Raw genomic sequence first — 13,848 nt, 5'->3', positions numbered from 1 at the left:
ATCCAGGTACTGCATTTTGGACTCTTGCTGACTATGATGGCTACTCCATTTCTTTTTATGGATTCTTGCCACAGTAGTAGACATAATGGTCATATGAGTTAAATTCACCCATTCCAGTCCATTTTAGTTTGCTGATTCCTAAAAAGTTTATTTTCACTCTGGCCATCTCCTGTTTGATCACTTCCAATTTGCCTTGACTCATGGACCTAACATTCTAGATTCCTATTCAATATTGCTTTTTACAGCATCAAAGTTTACTTCCATTACCAGTCCCATCCACAACTGGGTGTTGTTTTTGCTTTGGCTCTGTCTCCATTCTCTCTGGAGTTATTTCTCCACTGATCTCCAGTAGCATATTGGGCACCTACCGACCTGGGGAGTACATCTTTCAGGGTCATATATTTTTGTCTTTTCATACTGTTCCTAGGTTCTCAAGGCAAGAATATTGAAGTTGTTTGCCATCCCCTTTCCAGTGGGCCATGTTTTCTCAGAACTCTCCACCATAACCTGTCCATCTTGAGTGGCCCTACACAGCACGGCTCATAGTTTCATTCAGTTAGACAGCCTGTGGTCCCTGTGATCAAGTTGGTGTGATCAGATGTGGTCCATGTGATCAGATCAATTTCCAACAGAAAATTGGATTAAAGATTTACTGAACATGGCCCTGCCCATCAGAACAAGGTCCAATTTTCCCCTCAGTCAGTCTCTCCCATCAGGAAGCTTCCATAAGCCTCTTATCCTTCTCCATCAGAGGGGAGACAGATTGAAAACCACAAAAGTTAAGAGGAATCAACAAATAGGATTATGTAAGTAAAAGACCTTACTTACATCCTTTACTCCCATCTCTCTTCATTAATTAGTTTTGTAAAAGTAGAAATTTGAGTAACGGAAGAAGATAGGAAGGATGGAGGGAAAGACTACTGGAAAGTGAAAGTGAAAGTGAAGTCGCTCAGTCGTGTCTGATTTTTGTGACCCCATGGACTGTAGCCTACCAGACTTCTCTGTCCATCGGATTTTCCAGGCAAGGGTACTGGAGTAGGTTGCCATTTCCTTCTCCAGGAGATATTCCTGACCCAGGGATTGAACCTGGGTCTCCCGCACTGTAGATGGACTCTTTACAGTCTGAGCCACCTACTGGAGCCCCTAGTAGATAAGGGATGGAATGAAACAAGAGGAATAAGAGGATAGACACCAACTAACTCACTACTCCACTGCTGGTCTTAAAAATTATCCAAAAAACCTCGAATAGCCAAAGCAATCTTGAGAAAGAAGAATGGAACTGGAGGAATCAACTTGCCTGACTTCAGGCTCTACTACAAAGCCACAGTCATCAAGACAGTATGGTACTGGCACAAAGACAGACATACAGATCAATGGAACAAAATAGAAAGCCCAGAGATAAATCCACACACATATGGACACCTTATCTTTGACAAAGGAGGCAAGAATATACAATGGAGTAAAGACAATCTCTTTAACAAGTGGTGCTGGGAAAACTGGTCAACCACTTGTAAAAGAATGAAACTAGATCACTTTCTAACACCGCACACAAAAATAAACTCAAAATGGATTAAAGATCTAAATGTAAGATCAGAAACTATAAAACTCCTAGAGGAGAACATAGGCAAAACACTCTCAGACATAAATCACAGCAGGATCCTCTATGATCCACCTCCCAGAATGCTGGAAATAAAAGCAAAAATAAACAAATGGGATCTAATTAAAATTAAAAGCTTCTGCACAACAAAGGAAAATATAAGCAAGGTGAAAAGACAGCCTTCTGAATGGGAGAAAATAATAGCAAATGAAGCAACTGACAAACAACTAATCTCAAAAATATACAAGCAACTTCTGCAGCTCAACTCCAGAAAAATAAACGACCCAATCAAAAAATGGGCCAAAGAACTAAATAGACATTTCTCCAAAGAAGACATACGGATGGCTAACAAACACATGAAAAGATGCTCAACATCACTCATTATTAGAGAAATGCAAATCAAAACCACAATGAGGTACCACTTCACACCAGTCAGAATGGCTGCGATCCAAAAATCTGCAAGCAATCAATGCTGGAGAGGGTGTGGAGAAAAGGGAACCCTCCTACACTGTTGGTGGGAATGCAAACTAGTACAGCCACTATGGAGAACAGTGTGGAGATTCCTTAAAAAATTGCAAATAGAACTACCTTATGACCCAGCAATCCCACTTCTGGGCATACACACCGAGGAAACCAGAATTGAAAGAGACACATGTACCCCAATGTTCATTGCAGCACTGTTTATAATAGCCAGGACCTGGAAACAACCTAGATGTCCATCAGCAGATGAATGGATAAGAAAGCGGTGGTACATATACACAATGGAGTATTACTCAGCTGTTAAAAAGAATTCATTTGAATCAGTTCTGATGAGATGGATGAATCTGGAGCCGATTATACAGAGTGAAGTAAGCCAGAAAGAAAAACACCAATACAGTATACTAACACATATATATGGAATTTAGGAAGATGGCAATGACGACCCTGTATGCAAGACAGGGAAAGAGACACAGATGTGTATAACGGACTTTTGGACTCAGAGGGAGAGGGAGAGGGTGGGATGATTTGGGAGAATGCCATTCTAACATGTATACTATCATGTGAATTGAATCGCCAGTCTATGTCTGACGCAGGATGCAGCATGCTTGGGGCTGGTGCATGGGGATGACCCAGTAAGATGTTATGGGGAGGGAGGTGGGAGGGGGGTTCATGTTTGGGAATGCATGTAAGAATTAAAGATTTTAAAATTTAGAAAATAAAAAACTAAAAATTAAAAAAAAAAATATCCAGGCAGTTTAAACTGTTGCTGTTGTTGGTGGTAATGGGGTCATTGAAATGAATTACAGATTAATGCAGAGATTTGAAGTTTTCATATTCTGTTTTGGGTATTAAAATGAAACTGCTCAGACCTGAGAGTGTATGGATTCTGTTCCAAATGTCTGTCATGTTCATGGTAGGAAGATGTGACAAGAAAAACAAATGTCGACACTATGAATACAGGAGAAGGAAATGGCAACCCACTCCAGTGTTCTTGTCTGGAGAATCCCAGGGACGGGGGAACCTAGTGGGCTGCAGTCTATGGGGTTGCATAGAGTTGGACATGACTGAAGCGACTTAACAGCAGCAGCAGCAGCACACTATGAATACAAATTAAAATAATTTTCTGTTTGAGTCCTGTTAAATACAGTCCATTAAATAAACCAATACAAAGTATTATTCCTTTTGTACTTTGTTTAATAACATGCTTTGCCTGTTTATTTATTGGGCTTTCCATGCATGATATACAAAATAAAATAATCCATTAATTTAAAATAGATTAGATGTTGTGGAAATATGTAAATATTTCTGTTATTTGTTAGCTCTTAGAAAGCTCAGTATAGTGAGGAAAGATAACAAAATAAAATTTCCCATCAATATGTACAGTAACATGCAAGAAATAAAATTTTCACTAGGTTTGTGTGAAAATTTGAAGATTCTTTTCATTATTTAAAATATTTACAGCTTTCCATTCTCTTTTTTAAATAAAATTGCTTGAGTTGGCTAAAAATGAAAGGTGCTTGACTTTTAGAAAAGGAGAGTTATATAGTATTATGAAACATCTAACCAAATAAAAAATTGCTTTATTTCACATTTCCTAAAGGACAATTTAAGAATTAAATGTCACACTGATAAAACTTGAATTTGATGCTTTTTAATATACTTTAAACTTCTTGATTCCTAAAAGAATATATATTTGACAGATTTTCTACAAAAAAGAGGAGAAAATAACTGACTTAAAGTACTACTTGGACAGAACTGTCTATATGATCCCAGCATGTTTTGACATTCTTTAGTTTAGCACACTTTTTCTGAGTGACATCAGGCTCTTAGGAATCAGTACAAATGGGGTGAGAAATCATTACTCTCTAAGAATGTCCTGTCTTTGCAAACTAAAAGTATATATTATAAGGGAACATTTGATTGTTGCACTTAAAACAAGTGAAGTGTAGTTAATTCATATATGATAGATGTTTTGTGAAGTCTGTGATCCTAACTGTTTTGTACATTTTTATTTAAAATAATTCCTAAGATAAATGGTATATATACAATATATCATGCATGTATGTATTCATATATATTATTAAACATCTCAAGTGCTAGCAAACTATTGTTTTTGCAGATATACATATTATACTTAATGAAAATTCTTGTTTTAAAAACTGATTCATTCCAATAACACTATCTAAATACTTTCTAAAACCATTAAGAAGGATATGAATTACACAGGTCCATTTTGTGCCTATAAATAGATCAGAAATTTCTTGATAAAATTCAGAGGCTATGAAGACTAAATTATTTACCTAAATGTTAAACTCTATTTCTATTTTTACATACTTGTTGTATTGGGGTCATTGGATTGGGATTTTCCTCCACATCAACAAAAAAGTGATGTTGTTTCCCTGGTGAACTCAACTGTAGTATATAAAATTTACAATTTTTAAAGTTTTTGCTTTGCCTTATATTGATTCTCTAAGAAGGCTTCATGGCCAAATGGCCGAGCTAAAATTTTCTAAGCCTGTTGGATAGGTCAATTTCCAGTATCAGTCTAAAACTGAAAGCTGACATAAAACAGAGACGATTTTTGTTGAAACTTGTTACATATAGCCTTTGTATAGCACTAAATTTTCCAAATGCCTCGGCTAGTGTAATCACTTGTACAAGAATCTTCTCTTTAATTATTGCCCAGTTTGGCTTATTAAATATCCCTTCATACACTGAGCTTCCGTTTAAGGTTAGAAGTTTCAGTATCAGTCTTGTGTCCTGTGTTTGCTCTTTATTTTCCACCTTTAATATTTCAGATCTGATTTAATAAGCAGGTAGTCACATCAAAGCAGATGCTGGGAAAGATTGAAGGCAGGAGAAGGGGATGACAGAGGATGAAACGGTTGTGTTAGGTAGTTAGAATAGGAAAAAAAAGAGTCCAGAATCGTGGTGGCTAAAACACAAAGAAAGGAAAAAGCCTCTGAAAATAGAACAAAGGAAGGTCCAAGGACCAGAGTGAGAACCTCAGGGAAAACAAACAGCCTTCCAGGATAGCCCAATTTACATATGGCAGACTCAGGGGGAGGAGGAAAAAAAAACAAACATATAAAAAGAGGAGCTAAAATTGAGCCAGGGGCCTCTCTTCTCTTAGCATCTTTTGGGTTAGCCCACCCTCATGCTTTGAGGATGTATTTTCCTTTGCTTGTCAAACGAAAGTGAGCTGTAACACTGGTCCATCCATCACTTCAAATTTTTGCTGCGTCGAGACAGAACCAAGGAAATTACAAACTCTCCCAATATATATGGTGCTGTGAATCGAATTTAACCTGGCTGAAATAACCTTGTCTTGGGCCCCTGTGACGTGCAGGCCAAGCACAGCAGAAGCCTAACTCGGCCAAACCTCCTGTAGTGGAAGCTGAAACTGAAAGTGAAGAAATCCAGTGCAGTGGAAGTGACAGGAAGCCCAGTGTGGTGGAAGCTGGGAGAGGAAAAACAAACCTGGCAGAAAGCTTATATTGCTCAGTCTCAGGTTCCAGGAGACCTCTGGTTAAGATAGGAAGTCCTTCCTCCTATGGCTGGAAGGACATATGGCTAAGAAAATCTTTAATTTCTTTAAAATCTCTCATTTCTTGCCGTGCTATGCTTAGTCACTCAGTCATATCCGACTGGGACTTGAGCCTGGCCAAACCCCACAATGCCTGGTTTTAGGATCTAATGAAGCTCAGGCTTTTGATGTCTCATTGCAAAAAATTTCAGTGAGAGACACAGTCATAGTAAGAAGTAGATTTGTTCAGAGGTGGATTTAGAGAGATGCACACTATGCAGGGTGGGACATTGTAGAGGGTGAGCGGAATGTGCTGTGGTTAGTTTTTGCCAGCTGGATGATTTCATATGCTAATGAGTGGGAGGATCATCCCAATAGTTGGGGAATCACCCACTCCTCTGTTTTGGTCTTTTGACAGTGACTTGGAACTGTTCTGGCACCTCTGGGTTTGTCATTGAGCTTGCAGATTGAGGATCAACGTTTAGTTGAATTTGACTTGTCATCTTGGACCCATTTAATTTTAATCGGTTTATGTTATCCCGTTTGGCTACGTCACTCTTTCAAAAGTTGTCCCCTGCCCACTCCCATCCTGTTCCTGCTCTTTTCCTGAGCTCCATCTGGGCCCACAATGTTGCCTTTACCCTCTTCTGGAGGAACAACCAAAAAATAGCTGGCCCTTGGGAAGGAAATACTGTATAATAACCAATATCTCTAGATATTCTGGCCTTCATCTTCCATGTTTCCTGCAATATGTGCAACAACAGCATCTCTCAGTGAACCTGCTAGGGCAGATTGTGTGCACACAATGTCTGCCAGAAGTTCCACTTGTTGGTGGCATCCCTTCAAGGGCAACTGAGCTCCCAGGGATAATGTTTGCCACTTTGGGAGTTAGCCCTGCAGGCTGTTTGAGTCCAAACCCTTACCACCCTAGTCCTAAAGTTACAAACATATCCCTGGATCAAATTTCCACTCCAATTTTATGGAGCATCTTGTTTGTTGCTTCTTACCAATTTGTTCTAACTCCTACAACCAGGACTCTGCCCCCTTGCAGACAACATTGCTCCACCCTGCATATTATTAAAATACTCTTAATGCCCTTAACAGGGCACTCTTTTGTCATTGTTTCTGCAATTATCTAGAGTGGCTCTCTGACAATGAAGTGTTTACCATTGGAAACACACTAAACTGCTCTTATGGAGGACTAGGTGGAGAAATCAGTGACTTACATTCCCTCAGAGCAATAAGAGGCTAAAGCTTATGGCTATAAGCTTTTTTTCCCGTTTCAGGGCACAGACTTGGATTACTTTACATCATGGTGGACATATCATGGAGGTACCTCCCATCTGCAACAGACGAAACAGCAATGAGTTAAGATTACAATTCCTTAATCCTACCCAGTACTGGTCACGCTGGAGCCCTTGGGGACACTCAACTCCAGTCAGGGGATCCCAGGAGGTCGACCTGCCTTGACCTGCTTATGGATCTGGTCGTTGGAAGGTTGTCATGCCTCAACCTACTCAAGGATCCAACAATCCAGGGGTCCCAGGAGGTCGACATGCCTCAACCTTCCCAGAGGCCCAGTTCTTGGGAGGCTAACCTGCCTCGACCTGCCTGGAGATTCGATCTCCAGGAGGCTGTCACACCTCAGCCTGCTTGGGGATCTGCACCCTGACCTGGAGACTCCTGGCTCCAGTACTGGGTAGGATAAACTTCAGAAAGATTCACCCCTAAGGAAGTCCACCCATAAAAATAGAAGGAGGCCTATTCGTCTTTTTATTTTTTTCTTTTCCTCCCTGTCATCACTGTCTTTCAGATGAGAAATAGATAATCCACTTCCTGACAGATACCCTTGAGATGCATCCTTGATAACTGGAAGCCGTTCGATCCTCTAACTCTAGGGAGAAGTCATTTGAAATTATTTTGTGCCACTGCATGGCCACGGTATCCTCTGGGGACAAGGAACACTGGCCTGAGGATGGGAGTTTAAATTACAGTACCATCCTATAGCTAGACTTGTTCTGCAAAAGACAAAGGAAATGTCCAAATTTTCTTCCCACTAAGAGATATGAAGGAACTCTGTCTTAAGCAGGGGATTGTTGCATGCCCTAAAAGTGAGTCTACTAAGCAAATGGTGGTAGGCACAGAAAACCAGGAGAAGGAAGCCCCCTATGAAGGCCCATTTCCCATGGCTCCTGAGTTGACTGGTGCTCTTTCCTTGTATGCAAACATGTCCCCATATCGGAAAGCACACCTTTCACAAAAGTCAAATTGAGTATGTCCCTTAGTTGAAACTGGAGGAGGATTTGGACCAACCCGGATCCATAAGCCCTCCTCACTCTTAGAACTAAGACAGATCAAGCAAGACTTGGAAAGCTATGCAGATGATCCAGGCAAATATGTAGATACATTCCAACACATTACCTTTTCCTTTGCTTTGACATGGAAGGACATCATGGTCAAATTTAGTCAAACTTTATCTGACCTGGAACATGCTAGGGTCTTAAAGGAAGCCCAAGGTTATGCTATGGGACTTTACATGTCAAATGATTCCCCTTCAAGCCGGTGGGGGAAACTGTGGTCTCCTCCTCAGATCCTAATTGGAATTATAATGACCATGAGCACATCTGGGAAAGGGATCATTTTCCAATCTGTGTAAAGGCAGGACTAACATCACCCCAGCAAAAAGTAATCAGCTAATATGCCTGGGTCTTAGCAATAACTTAGGAACCCAATGAGAACCCCATTGCCTTACTGGAAAGGCTAAAAGAGGCCCTCCAAAAGTTTACCAAACTGGACTTAGACTCTTATGACAGTCAGGTGATTTTAAAGGACAAATTTCTGTTTCTCTGTGCATCAGACATCAGGATATAGTTACAATAGCTATAGAAGCCAGACCTTGTTCCTCTTTAGATCAGATGGTCCAGGCAGTCACCAATACCTTTTGTAACAGAGAGCAGAGAGGGAAGCCAAGGCCAAGGAAAGGGAGAAAAGGAAAGGAACAAGCCATGCTCAGATGGTGGTCGACCTCCAGGGAATCCCTATGGCAAACCCTGAATCTTTGAAGGACAAGGCATGAGGCAAATGCCTAATTTGTGTACAGGTGGGACATTGGGTAACAGAGTGTCCAAACCATGACACCTCTCCTTAAATGGCTTGCTACAAATGCCATCAATTGGGACATTGGGCAGCACTCTGCCCTTGGGACCCAAGAACCTCAAGGTCAAGCACCAAACTTACCCTCACAATGGTTCAACAGGACGGAAGAGGCCCGCTTCAGCCAGCCCACCTGTCACAGATAACCATCAAGGGGCTGGGGCTAAGGGTGCAACCGGATGTGGCAGGTAGGTCCGAGAATTTCTTGGTTCACACAGGCGGCTACCTACTTTGTCCTGACCTCCTACTCCAGAGTCTTCTCCTCCCAAACCTGTACCATTTTGGGAGATACAGGAAAAACAATTACAAAAAGATTCACCTGAGCACTTTGTTGCTGGGATGTCCAAATATTTTCCCACTAGTTTCTGGTGGTCTCTGAGTGCCCCCCTCCCTTATTGGGAAGAGATCTCTCCCTGCCTTTGAAATCTTGCAGCTATGCATTCCTGATAGAAGATACTTTAAAACTCTCTCTTGGGGGGAAACTAATATTACCAGCCACCAAGTGAAATAACTCCTGAATGGGAGAGGCCATTTATGGATGTCTAATAAAATTTGGCCTTGGAGTATGGAATGAACCAGGGCAAAGGCTAATTGAGTTTTGCCAAGAGAATGCACTGGTCATAGCAAACACCCTCTTCCAACAGCACAAGAGAAGACTGCACATGGACATCACCAGACGGTCAACATTGAAATCAGATTGATTATATTCTTTGCAGCCAAAGATGGAGAAGCTCTATACAGTCAGCAAAAACAAGACCAGGAGCTGACTATGGCTCAGATCATGAACTCCTTATTGCCAAATTCAGACTCAAATTGAAAAAAGTAGGGAAAACCGCTAGACCATTCAGGTATGACCTAAATCAAATCCCTTATGACTACACAGTGGAAGTGAGAAATAGATTTAAGGGACTAGATCTGATAGATAGAGTGACTGATGAACTATGGACAAAGGTTCTTGACATTGTACAGGAGACAGGGATCAAGATCGTCCCTATGGAAAAGAAATGCAAAAAAGCAAAATGGCTGTCTGGGGAGGCCTTACAAATAGCTGTGAAAAGAAGAGACACGAAAGGCAAAGGAGAAAAGGAAAGATATAAGCATATGAATGCAGAATTCCAAAGAATAGCAAGGAGAGATAAGAGAGCCTTCCTCAGTGATCGATGCAAAGAAATAGAGGAAAACAACAGAATGGGAAAGACTAAAGATCTCTTCAACAAAATTAGAGATACCAAGGGGACATTTCATGCAAAGATGGGCTTGATAAAGGAAAACTGTGGAAAATTCTGAAAGAGATGGGAATACCAGATCATATGACCTGCCTCTTGAGAAACCTATATGCAGGTAAGGAATCAACAGTTAGAACTGGACATGGAAAAACAGACTGGTTTCAAATAGGAAAAGGAGTACATCAAGGCTGTATATTGTCACCCTGCTTATTTAACTTATATGCAGAGTACATCATGAGAAACCCTGGGCTGGAAGAAGCAGAAGCTGGAATCTAGATTGCTGGGAGAAATATCAGTAACCTCAGATATGCAGATGACACCACCCTTATGGCAGAAAGTGAAGAGGAACTACAAAACCTCTTGATAAAAGTGAAAGAGGAGAGTGAAAAAGCTCAACATTCAGGAAACTATGATCATGACATCTGGTCCCATCACTTCATGGGAAATCGATGGGGAAACAGTGGAAACAGTGTCAGACTTTATTTTGGAGGGCTCAAAAATCACTGCAGATGGTGATTGCAGCCATGAAATTAAAAGACACTTACTCCTTGGAAGAAAAATTATGATCAACCTAGATAGCATATTGAAAAGCAGAGACATTACTTTGCCAACAAAGGTCAGTCTAGTCAAGACTATGGTTTTTCCAGTGGTCATGTATGGATGTGAGAGTTGGACTGTGAAGAAAGGTGAGCACTGAAGAATTGATGTTTTTGACTGTGGTGCTGGAGAAGACTCTTGAGAGTCCCTTGGATTGCAAGGAGATCCAACCACTCCATTCTAAAGGAGATTAGTTCTGCGTGTTCGTTGGAAGGACTGATACTAAAGCTGAAACTCACTGGTAAAGACCCTGATGCTGGGAGGGATTGAGTGCAGGAGAAGAAGGGGACCACAGAGAATGAGATGGCCTGATAGCATCACCAATTCGATGGGCATGAGTCTGAGTGAACTCCGGGAATTGGTGATGGACAAGGAAGCCTGGCGTGCTGTGATTCATGGGGTCGCAAAGAGTCAGACACGACTAAATGACTGAACTGAACTGAACTGAACAGAATCAAAGAATCTTCAGATATCAAGTAGTGCTGATGGAAAATCCAGGCCTAACTATATTCTATGGTGAGGTTCTTAATACAGCTACCATCCTGCCTACCCCTGAGGGCTCTCTTTCACTCTTGCCTGGAAATTTTGGACAATTGGACAAAACCCCAAGAAGAATTGTTAGACGATCCTGTGACCAATTCTGAGGAAATCTGGTACATTGATGGAAGCAGCTTCACCTTGAATGGAAAAAGAAGAGCTGGATATGCAGTAGTCTCCAATTTTGAGACCATAGAGGCTAAACATTTGCCACCAGGTACTTCTGCCCAATTAGCTGATCTAATAGCCCTGACTTGAGCTTTAGAGCTGGAAAAAGGAAAAAGAGTAGCTATTTACACTGACTCCAAGAATGCCTTTCTGGTGATACATGCACATGCTGCTATTTGGAAAGAAAAAGGCCACTTGACCAGCTGAGGGTCCCCAATCAAATATGATGATAAAATCCTTAGGCTCTTGGAGCAGTGCTCACTGATTTTTAAATCTCTCATTGTAACTGCTACTACTACTGCTAAGTCTCTTCAGCCATGTCCAACTCTGTGCGACCCCATAGACGGCAGCCCTCCAAGCTCCCTCGTCCCTGGGATTCTCCAGGCAAGAACACTGGAGTGGGTTGCCATCTCCTTCTCCAATGCATGAAAGTGAAAAGCGAAAGTGACGTCACTTGGTCATCTCCGACCCTCAGCGACCCCATGGACTGTGGCCTCCCAGGCTCCTCCCTCCATGGGATTTTCCAGGCAAGAGTATTGGAGTGGGGTGCCATTGCCTTCTCCCATTGTAAAGGACACCTTAAAGGAACCATGGAAGTGGCATGAGGGAACCAAGCAGCCGATCAGGCAGCTAAGAGAGCAGCTCTTACAGAACAATATAAGTCCTTACAGAACAATGACCTAACAGGGTTTTCCACCTTAGTTCCACAGACTAATTTGCCAAAAACTCCTTCATATACTGAAGGTATGACTCTTAAAGCTAAGAGTGAGGGCTTTCAAGAAGATAATATGGGGTAGTTCCAAAAGGAATGACTCTTTTTCTACCTGGGAACATCCAATGGAATTTGGTTAACTCCTTATTTTCCACCACATATTTAGGGGGAAAGACCCTCCAAAGATTACTAGAAAGGTCTTTCAGAGGAACAGGCCTCCAAGAAAAACTGCTTCATGAAATCATTCTGAGATTCGGTCTGCCCAGGTCACTACAAAGTGACAATGGGCCATCATTTACTTCTAACGTCACCCAATGGGTCTCTAAAGTATTGGGCATTACTTATGATTTCCACTGTGCCTGGAGGCCTCAGTCTTCAGGACAAGAGCCAACCAATTCTTAAAATCATCAATAAAAAAGATAACCTAGGAGACCTCCCTGGCATGGAAGGAGGCTTTACCAACAGCTCTCCTGTGCACTCATATCGTCCCAAGGAACTGGTTGGTCTTAGTCCTTTTGAGATGCTCTATGGGAGACCTTTTGTTTATGTCAATGACCTCTTCCTAGATCCAGAGGCTCAGACCCTTCAGTCTTATACCATGGCCATTGGGCAATTCCAACAGGATATACACTTGTGAGCTGTCAACCAGGACCCAAAAGATTCTAAAGAGCCACCACTATATGCTCCATGGACTCAAGTCCTAATTAAAGTCTGTAATGATGGGTCCCCAAAGGATGAACTCCAGCCCACATGGAAGGGCCTCTACCCTGTAGTATTTTCTACCCCCAAAGCAGTCAACATACCAGGACATGACTCCTAGATTCACTACGCATGAGTCAGGCCATAGAAGAAAACAGAAGATGACACTCAATACATCTGTGAGCCCCTGGGAGATCTCAGATACCTATTCAGGACTACAAATGAGTGCCATTCTAATGAACACCCCCAAAATTAAGCTTCTGGGGATAAGATTTCTCTGAAGAGCCAACATAGCTTGGCAGGAGTTGTACTCCAAAAAAGGGGATTGATCTCATGATTCCTGAACAAGGAGGGACTTGAGCCATCATGAATGAAACATGTTGCTTCTGGGTGAATACCTCCAGCTAAGTTAAATTCTCACAGTCCTCGAGAAAAACATTCAGATCCTACAGGATCTCAAAGAACAAGCTTGAGAGTTCTCAGGGTGGCTACAATCTCTCTTTGGGGGATCCTTCTCCTGGCATGGGGTAATTTGGAGTTGGTTAAGGCCCTACTAATCCTTATTATCACCATATTGATGCTGTTTATAGTTTGTCCACATATTATCAATTGTCTAATCCTTTTTGTCTCTGACCAGGACAAGCTACAACACGCAGTACCAGTTCAACAAAGATATATAAAACTGCAGCTGACCATGGGAAATATCACTCACCTTTAGATGGATGCCACCATAAGGACTCTGAGGCCTGAGACTAGCAAGAGAGGGAGACCCAATGCCCCTTGCCATCCCATTTCAGCAGGAAGTAGCCAGAGAGACCTCAATGCCCCTATTCCCAAAGAATTGGGCCTCCCATCTCTTGAGGGGAGAAAGGTAGGTCTAATAGGAAAAAGGAGTCCAGAATGGCAGTGGCTAAAAGACAAAAAAAGCAATAAGCCTGCAAAAATAGAACAAAGGAAGGGCCGAGGATGGGAGTGAGAAACTCAGGTAAAACAAACAGCCCTCCTGGCTAGCCCAATTTACATTGGGCAGGCTCAGGGGGGAGGAGAAAAAAGAAAAAAAATATATAAAAAGAGGAGCTAAAATTGAGCCAGGGGCCTCTCTTTCCTTTGCATCTTTTGGGTCGGCCCATCCTCATGCCCTTTGGACTGCAAG

This window comes from Ovis canadensis, chromosome 2, assembly GCF_042477335.2.
Source record: "Ovis canadensis isolate MfBH-ARS-UI-01 breed Bighorn chromosome 2, ARS-UI_OviCan_v2, whole genome shotgun sequence".
In the NCBI taxonomy this organism is placed as follows: Eukaryota; Metazoa; Chordata; class Mammalia; order Artiodactyla; family Bovidae; genus Ovis; species Ovis canadensis.
Note: the sequence above shows the minus strand (reverse complement) of the source record.